This window comes from Rattus norvegicus, chromosome 9 (genome assembly GCF_021556685.1).
Source record: "Rattus norvegicus strain SHRSP/BbbUtx chromosome 9, alternate assembly SHRSP_T2T, whole genome shotgun sequence".
Classification (NCBI taxonomy): Eukaryota; Metazoa; Chordata; class Mammalia; order Rodentia; family Muridae; genus Rattus; species Rattus norvegicus.
In genome coordinates this window covers 18,830,976-18,840,368 of record NC_141542.1, presented here as the reverse complement: position 1 = coordinate 18,840,368, position 9,393 = coordinate 18,830,976, and positions in this window count along the sequence as shown.

Sequence of the window (9,393 nt, the reverse complement as noted above, 5' to 3'; positions counted from 1 at the left end):
TTCTCTGTTCTTTGTGAATTGTGAAAGCCCACTGGAAGGTTGTGTCACTCACTGTGTCTTCTCCAAGGTTGCTTTCCACATTGCCTGCTACCATTTCTTTCCAGCTACCTTGGCAACTACAGCTTCCCCTGGGAGTTGGCTTGGATTTTACTCATTGAGAATTTGATTTGCTTGGAGTTGCATTGTCATCAAGCAAAAGTCAGATAGCTATGCTGTGGTGCAAGAACAGGCCAGTTTCAGGAGCCCCTTTAGGTGCACAGATAATCCAAAGCACTCCCCTATGTTATCTGTGTACCATTCTGCAAGTGCTGTTAATCAACATCATTTTCTCTCAGGTAATTTCAGCCTCAATGGGGTTAGGAGAAATGACGAAATTCAGATGGGTCTGGGAATATAAGAACAGGTAGCCCTATGAGAAGCCGTGTTCAGAAAGTGGAACAGACGTTTTAGTTAACCCAGTGATTCCACAACAAGGAGTAGGTGTTACAATTGCAACTAGGGAGCATCAGTGTTGTAGTGGTCCCAGAGCAGCCTTGAAGGAGAATCTATCCAGATGTCCATCAGCCAAGGAGTAAAAGTGTACCGTAGGTTGGAGCCCTTCCATGCATTCTGATTCAGTGTGAGATAATCCATGCAAGCTTTTCCTTACTCACTCAAAATATCTGTGGCACAATCACATTACGGGGAGAAAATTTGTTGATTTGGATCCTGGTTATGGAGATTTCCTATGATTCTAGCTTTGGGCCTGAAGTCACTCAGGTTATGGTGAAGACTGCTCCGATGAGACGTAGCTGCACACTTTGGGGAAAGTCTGAAATAGTGAACAAGAACAAGAGTCTAGTCCTTCACCAATGTATGATCCTTTGCTGGGAAACAAGACTACTCTACACAGCCTTGGGAACTTGCTAAGCAAGATTGGTAATAGGGAAAGAACCCTGAGTCTATGTCGGTTTATGGGAGGACAGCACATCACTGACTGAGCTGTCTAAAGGTTCTGGCCACTACGTACATAACCCACTCAACATTTGTTTTTATGCCTCCAGAGTATCCTGGGGAATCTTTACATTAAGCATTAATGTTCAGGTAGGAACACAGGCTGGAAGAAGCCATTTGAATATCCTTTCCCTATATAAATACCCTTTTTGGGTGAATGACCACCCACATGGCTTCAACCTCAGGCAGCTAAAGAGCTACTCAGAGTATTGTTCTGGTACAGTTCATGTGAATTTTGCCCATGAAACAATATATATGATCCTCTGGATTTCTTGGTATTTTCTACTCCTTTTTTACTGTGATCTCTCCGGAAAGATCTGAGGACATTTTCTCTTCTGTCCTCTCACAAACTGCCTTGCACTAGCCATAGACTTACAGGGGTGCTGTTCTGTTTCTACATCACAATCACCTTTAATGTCCATGTGTACGCTGGGAAGATTTGCATGGAGCACATTCTCAGTGATTACAGGATCTGTGCACTTCCCATGGATTGGATGTGAGATGGCTTCCCTGTGCATTTGCAGGTACAGTGGTTACAAATTGAACCTACAGTTCCTTCAGTGCTAACATAATCAGAACTTTCACCTCAATTCTGGGCATGTTCTCCAGAAGGCATCTACATGGTATTCTAGGTTGCTCATACCTCTCTTGAACTCAGATTCAGACATAGCTACAAGGTTATTAGTCAATATCATATTCCTGTACCAGTGGGAAAATATGCTCATTTTTCTCTTAATTCCAGTACAGTGCATTGTCCAAAGTTCAAATTCTAGCAGTTTCAAAAGGTGAGATATAAATCCAAGCCCAGGTACTCTATGTCACTTGGGGATGCAGGGACTGACTCAGATGACAGGTCATGCTGGATTGTCCAACTAAATAGACCAGATGTAAGAGGGAGAGCTGAATTGACAACCACTCACTAAATCTTTTTCCCTCTCTCTGCTAGGTCTGAAATTCTCCAGCAGAAACTAGAATATGACACATACCAGGACAAGATCTCCCTTGGTGAGAATTGCTACAGGAGGAGAACTAAGTGTGCACAGCAAATACACCACTATTGCGTCTCATCTGTAATGTCCATAGCAATTGTGGACTGCATTTTCCTCCTTTAGTTTGATTTCTTTGGATTGAATATGTTGTATTTTCACCTCGCCTCTCTCCAGCAAGTGTAAATTTTTGGAGGGACCCAGAGAAGTGCTGATGCACATCAGTCAAAAGCTGCTGGTCATCCAGAAAGACTGTGCACGTATAAATTTGTACTTGTCCTGATGGGTCATCCAGAAGAGTTTCATGGAGATCAGTTCACAACATTGGAAAGACTTTGAGACAAAGTCTGTAATATCATTTATACTCAATATTGGATGGCTTCTTCCTTAATACCCCTACTCCAACAAAAGAGACCTACTTCCACTCCTCTTGAAAAGATCATTACCACCAATAACTGCTTGTCTACTATGTCTCCAAGGCAAGCCACAGGCTATAAGTCTATTCTGCAAAAGGAGCAGCAAAAGAATGCTTAGAGCAATTCCTCTATTTAAAGTTTGGTTGAGTTTTGATTATATTGGTTTTTTGGTTTTCCTTCTATTCATTTGAAGATTTGTTATTTATGTCTTGTTATTTTGTTCATTTGCTTTTCTATTTTGATAAGGATATAGACTGTATATATTGACTACCTGCATCTGGTTACTATCAAGTAAATTGGATGTATTCTGGTGAATAAAGGAGTAATTTCAAACTCTTCACTCTTACGAACCTTCTTTATTGATCACTGGTATCAACCTCTGAAGTCCCACAGCTACCAGGGAGGGATGGATCTCTGCATTCTCATCGGGACTGGGCATCAAAATTCCTTCCCAGTCAGACTGAGATTCAAAGGCAGTTACACAGTCACTGTTCACTGTGTTCCCAACTCTGTGAACTTCAAGTTCATCATGCATATATTACCTACTGTGTATGCCTGGTGTCAAATATATAGTTACCTCTAAGTTATACTCTGTGGATGAGAGTGTTGAACAAATTAATAGGATAAACATTAATTTTTCTGTAATATGTCCCAGGACATATAAACATGGTATGAGGGAGATTAAAGCAATCGGGAATCCTGCACCGAAATCCCATGGCAGAGAATGCTGAACACCCAGAAATGCAGATAATCCTGAGACCACAGGACAGAAAGCCACTTCTACCCAGCTCTGCCCACATCTCTGGCTCAATATTAATCTGCATGATGCCTCTGGAAACAGGAATAGAGGAGCAGTCAGTGGCAGGAACCTGCTTTGTCCAGCCTGGGCCCAGAACTGACCAGGGCCCTGAGCATATTTGAAAAAAACCAGAAGCATACAATTCTCTGTTTCCTGATTGTGGCTTTTTTTATTTGAAGCTCTAAACACCATTTTGTTGTTGTTGAATTTTAATTGGATATTTTTCATTTCGAATTCAAATGTTATTCCTTCCTTGTTTTCCAGAAATAAGTCTGAATACCATCGCCCTCCCCCTCTGCTATAAGGTATTCCTGTCACCATCCAGCCACTTTCCCAGCCTAGGCAGGACCAAGGGCTGCCCATTCCATTTGTGCCCAAGAAGACCATCCTCTGATACACATGCAGATGGAGCCATGGCACAGTCCCTGTATAGTGATTGGGTAGTGGTTTAGTCACTGGGAATTCTGCTTGGCAGGCATGGCTGTGCTTATGGGGTTGCAAGTCCCTTCAGCTCTTTCAATCTTTGTGTAATTCCTCCACCTGAGGTCCAGTTCTCAGTTCAATGGTTTGATGCTAGCATTCACCACTGTATTTGACATGATCTGGCTGTGAATCACAGGAGACATCTATATCCAGTTCCTATCAGCCTGCACCTCTTAGCTTCATCGACCTCATCTAGTTTGAAGGCTGTATATGTATAGGCCACTCGTGGGGTAGACTCTGGATGGCCATTCCTCTAGGCTCTGTTCTAAATTTTGCCTCCCTATCCCTTCAATAGTGATTCTTCTTCTCCTTTAAAGGAAGGAGTGAAGCATCAGCATTTTGGTCATCCTTCCTGAATTTCATTTGGTCTGTGAATCTTGGGGAATTCCAGCATTTGGGCTAATATCCACTGATCAATGAATGCATACCATGTGTGTGTTTCTGTGATTGGGTTAGCTCACTCAGGATGATATGTCTTAGTTCATTCTCTTTGCCTATGAATTTCATGAAGTCATTGTTTTTGATATCTCTGTAGTACTCCATTGTGTAGATGTACCACACTTTCTGTTTCCATTCCACTGTTGAAGGGCATCTGGGATCTTTTCATTTTCTGACTAGTATAAATAAGGCTGCTATGAACATGGTGGAGCGTGTGCCCTGTTGTATGTTGGAGCATCTTTTGGGTAAATGTGTAAGAGAGGTATAGTTGGGTCCTCAGCTATTGCAATGTCTAATTTTCTGAGGAACCTCCAGACTGATATCCAGAATGGTTGTACCAGTCTGCAATCTCACCAAAAATGGAGGAGTGTTCCCCTTCTCACATCCGCGCAAGCATCTTCTATCGCCTGAGTGTTTTATCTTAGGCATTCAGACTGGTGTGAGGTGGAATCTCAGGGTTGTTTTGATTTGCATTTCCTTTATGACTAAAGATGTTGAACATTTCTTTTGGTGCTTCTCACCGATTCCCTACTCCTCAGCTGTGAATTCTTGTTCAGCTCTGAACCTCAACTTTTAATAGGATTATTAGTCTTCCTACAGTCCAACTTCATGTGTTGTTTGTATATTTTGGATATTAGCCATCTATCAGTTGTAGGATTAGTAAAGTTCTTTTCCTAATCTGTTGATTGGTATTTTGTCCTAACCACAGTGTCCTTTGCCTTACAGAAGCTTTGTACCTTTATGAGGTCCCATTTGTCTACTCTTGATCTTAGAGCATAAGCCATTCGTGTTTTGTTCAGGAAATTTTTTACAGTGTCCTTGTGTTCAAGATGCTTCCCCACTTTTGCTTCTATTAGTTTGAGTGTTATCTGGTTTGATGTAGAGGTCCTTGATCCACCTGGACTTAAGCTTTGTCCAGGGCAATAAGCAGGGGATGATTTGGACTCTTCCATATGCTGACCTCCAGTGGAACCAGCACCATTTGCTGAAAATGCTATCCTTTTTCCACCTGATGGTTTTTTCTCCTTTGTCAAAAAATCAAGTGATCATATTTGTGTGGTTTCATTTCTGGGTCTGCAGTTCTATTCCACTGGTCTATCTGTCTGTCTCTGTACCAATACCATACAGTTTTTATCACTCATGCTCTGTAAACTGCTTGAGTTCAGGGATGGTGATTCCCAGGGAAGTCCTTTTATTGTTGAGGATAGTTTTAGCTATTTTGGGTTACTTTTTATTCCAAATGAATTTGCAAATTGTTTTGTCTAACCCTATGAAGAAGTGTATTGGAATTTTGATGGGGATTGCATTGAATCTCTAGGTCACTTTTGGAAAAATGGCCATTTTTACTCTCTTAATCCTGCCAACCCACGAGCATGGGAGATCTTTTCATTTTCTGAGATCTTCTTCAATTTCTTTCTTCAGACACATGAAGTTCTTTTCACACAGATCTTTCACTTGTTTGATAAAAGTCACACTGAGGTATTTTTATGTTATTTGGGACTATTATGAAAGGTGTCATTTCCCTAATTTCTTTCTCAACTTGTTTATCTTTTGTGTAGAGGAAGGCTACTGATTTGTTTGAGTTAATTTTATACCCAGCCACATTGCCGAAGTTGTTTATCAGTCTTAGGAGTTCTCTGGTGTAACTTTTTGGGTGTCTCAATTATACTGTCCTATCGTCCTCAATAGTGATAATTTTCTTCTTCCTTTCCAATCTGTATCCCTTTGACCTCCTCTTGTTTTCTGATTGCTTTGGCTAATGCTGAGGACAACATACAATGACAGGGACTGCCAGTAGTAGGCCGGGATGGAGACATGTCAGAAGCCTGCAGCAGGTTCTTGTAAAGTAGGGTGGCTTTGGGAACCCTGAGTATCAGGACACACATCCCTCCACGAGACCCACCATCTGAAATAAGAGGCTGCCTTCAGTAGTCCTGGATGGAGACATCTCAATAGTCCGCAGTAGCTCTTTGTAAAAACTGGTTGTTTCCATTTCCCTAACCTTATCACTGGACAAGGGCTGTATAGATTTCATTTGTGTGTGACTGCCTATCAGTTGGCCTTGGTGTGCACAATTATAGTATTATATCTGACTTTCCTACTTCTTTCTCCTTCTGCTCTGGTGAATTCTGTGAAATTAGATGTTCCTTGATGTTATGATTCTTAGACAATTGGAAATTGATGCATAGGGGCACAGCACAGCACAGCCCTAGAGGCCCAGTTGCATACTGTGTGTTCTCATCTTGGAAAAAATGTAATAACTGCACAATTGTAGTTCCAGATTAAGGTTTGACTTGCAAAGATAGCTTGAAGAAAATAAGAGAAAATGAATTAGAGACAACATTGGGACCCTAAGAAAGGAAAAAGTTATTTAAGTTAGGATATAAATTTTCCATAATATTTCAGACTGGTTACTGGATATGGAAGTATAGAATATATAAAATAATATACTAGTAAACTAAGTCAAGCTACTGGAACTCTTATGAGAGTCATTGTGTGCAAGGAACAGAAAGCTAGTGGAATTACTGTGCTAAGAGTTACCTTGATTCTTTCTGGCCACTGCCTGGCAGTTTTGCCTATGTCATTTATCATTAGAGCTTCACAGGAAAGTGCAGGTAGCTGACCTCGGAGCTTTGGTCTCTGAAGTATAAAAGTAAAAAGTTAAAGTTTAAATAATGGTAAGTTTACAATTATTATTATTATATTGGCCACAGGTCTGGGTATAGGGGAAGCCTGAAACTTTGGAGAACAGTTGTAATTCTTAGTTCTTGGTGAGATGTAGTCATTCTTTGCATTTGATTTTGCAATGATTATAAAATCTCTTTTTTCTACCTGCTTCTGGATTATTAATAAAGGACTGGGGCAAGAAAAAGGCTACAGAACATGTGAAGAGTAAATGAGAGAGAGCATGAGGGAGTGAATGAGAGAGTAAGTGACAGAGCGAATGTAAGAACAAATGTGATTGCAAATGCGAGAGCATGAGAAGAGCATGTGAAGAGTGAGTGGAGAGAGAATGTGAAGAGTAAATGAGGGAGCTAATGAGAGAGCTAATGAGAGAGCGAGTCTGAGAACAAATGTGAGAGCCAGGGAGAGAGCACGAGGAGAGAATGTGAAAATGAGTGAAGAAAGAATGTGAGGTGTGTAGGAAGACTGTGTGTGTGAGTGACAGGAGAGTGCATGTGGTGTGTGTGAGATATGTATGAGCTGTGTATGAAGAGTGTGCGTGAGAATGGGAGTCTGAGAAAAGAAAACTGCAATAAAAAAAAGCAGAGTGCACAAAAGAATGCAGAGTGTGTGCAGCGTCAAGCTGTGTGTGTGTGTGTGTGTGTGTGTGTGTGTGTGTGTGTGTGTGTGTGTGTGTGTTTGAGGGGGAGAGAGAGCAAGAGAGACAGAGAGACAGAGAGACAGAGAGAGACACAGAGAGAGAGACAGAGAGACAGTGAGCGAGAAAGAGAGAATGACTTTAAGCCTTGAAATTGCCTATCAGTTTGTACCCAAAGAGTAGTCTGTATATCTATATTATGTGCCTTCCAGTTGAGAACTCTTATCCTGTGAGAGGGCCAGGAAAGGCTGAAAGAATGGCTGCAACCCTCAGGGCAAAGGATAAAACTTTTTGGCCTAGACCTCGTAATTTATCTTTTCACCTGAAGCCTTATTACTCAAATTTTCTTACTGGGATACAACTATGGTCCTGTTGAGCATCTTGTCTCTTGGCTGTTCAGTCAGTTCTTTGTTGTCACAGACTGTTTGAGCTTACTCCAGTCACTGGGACTTATTCACACCTTCAAGTTTCCTGAACTTTTCAGATTTCTAACATTTGTGGCAAACTGAGCGACAAAAGCAATGAATGTTGAGCACTTCCCTGGGTCCAGTACATATGGAGCTACGGGTGTATGGATATGGTAAGTCCCTAGGAGTTACTCTAAGAAAGTAGGACTGTGCTATTAGGATCCCTGCATGACCTCAGTTAACTCACCCAGCTTATTGGGCTTCTACTCTGCTGCTCTGGGAAGAACTGAAAACTAATGGAATAGATGTGTAGCCTCCCATTACCTTTGTCATTGTTAGGATATTTGTAGGAATACTTTGATAGAAATACACTCTCAAGATTATTAACAAAATCAGTGCTATTTGTGTACCATCTGGATGAAGTACCAAGTTCACAGACAGTTCTGTACGAACTTTCCAAAGCCAGCAAATTGGAGCATGAAGAAAGCCAAGTCCAAGGCATTCAAAACCAGCATCCTCACCAATGCCCACAGGGAAGGCTTTGCTCAAATAAGGGAGGTACTGAGACAGTTGGCCCTCATACACTCAGAGAAGACTGTGCCAGGAGGATTGGGGGAGGATTGTGGGAGAGAGTAATTAGGTGTCAGCATGCATAGAGCAGAATGTAAAGTGAATAAGAAAATATATATAAATAAAAATAAAATAAAGTTCTTTAACAAAATGGGACACAATGTATTGCTGTGCTAACTCTACTATGGTTCTACTAGTAAACGCTGTAATATCTAGAGAGCCTAGATGTGATAAAGTAGGATGCTCTAGTCATTTACATATACTATGTACACAGCAAATATAAATGAAATGGAGAACTTGAAGATCAAAGATCCATTGTTCCCACACATCTATGTGACTCTGCTTCCCTTTATCAGGACTGTGGAAGCCTCTGCTCATCCAGGTCTCAGGGCTCAACCAAAATGCAGTCCCCTATGATCACTGGCCAAGTGCTCTTGTGTTCCCAACAGAACTCTGCCTCAGGCTGCAGAGGCACTGAAGGGCCAACCTTCACATTCAAGGTGACAAAGAGAACTCTACTCTTTTAATCTTAATCTCTTACTGGTGCTAAAAAGCCAAAGATTATGTAATGTGTAAACAACACTCTATCATTAAACACAACATTTAGTTTCCATTCCTGCTTCAGAAAGGCTTAAAATCTATATTATATCTTGCCTAGCTTGTATACTATCTGATAACCATCCAATAAAGTATGCATATTCAGAGTTAAACAGCCTGATAGGCTATGAGACTCTAGTCAGTCGTCAACCCCGTCAGAAATCTCAGAACGACCAAATAGCTATACACATTGGAAGCCTAACACGGCTTGCAGAACTGAGAGGTTGTAGAGACAAATTTCCACTAGCACAGCCCCATGCTTGCAACATGTGAGCTCAAGGCTTCAGCCTTCCGGCCCAAAATCAACTGACAGACTGTTGAAATGCAGATTTGAAAGGGCTGATCACCCCATCTTGTCAGGGCTTAATCAGTCAAGTCCTCT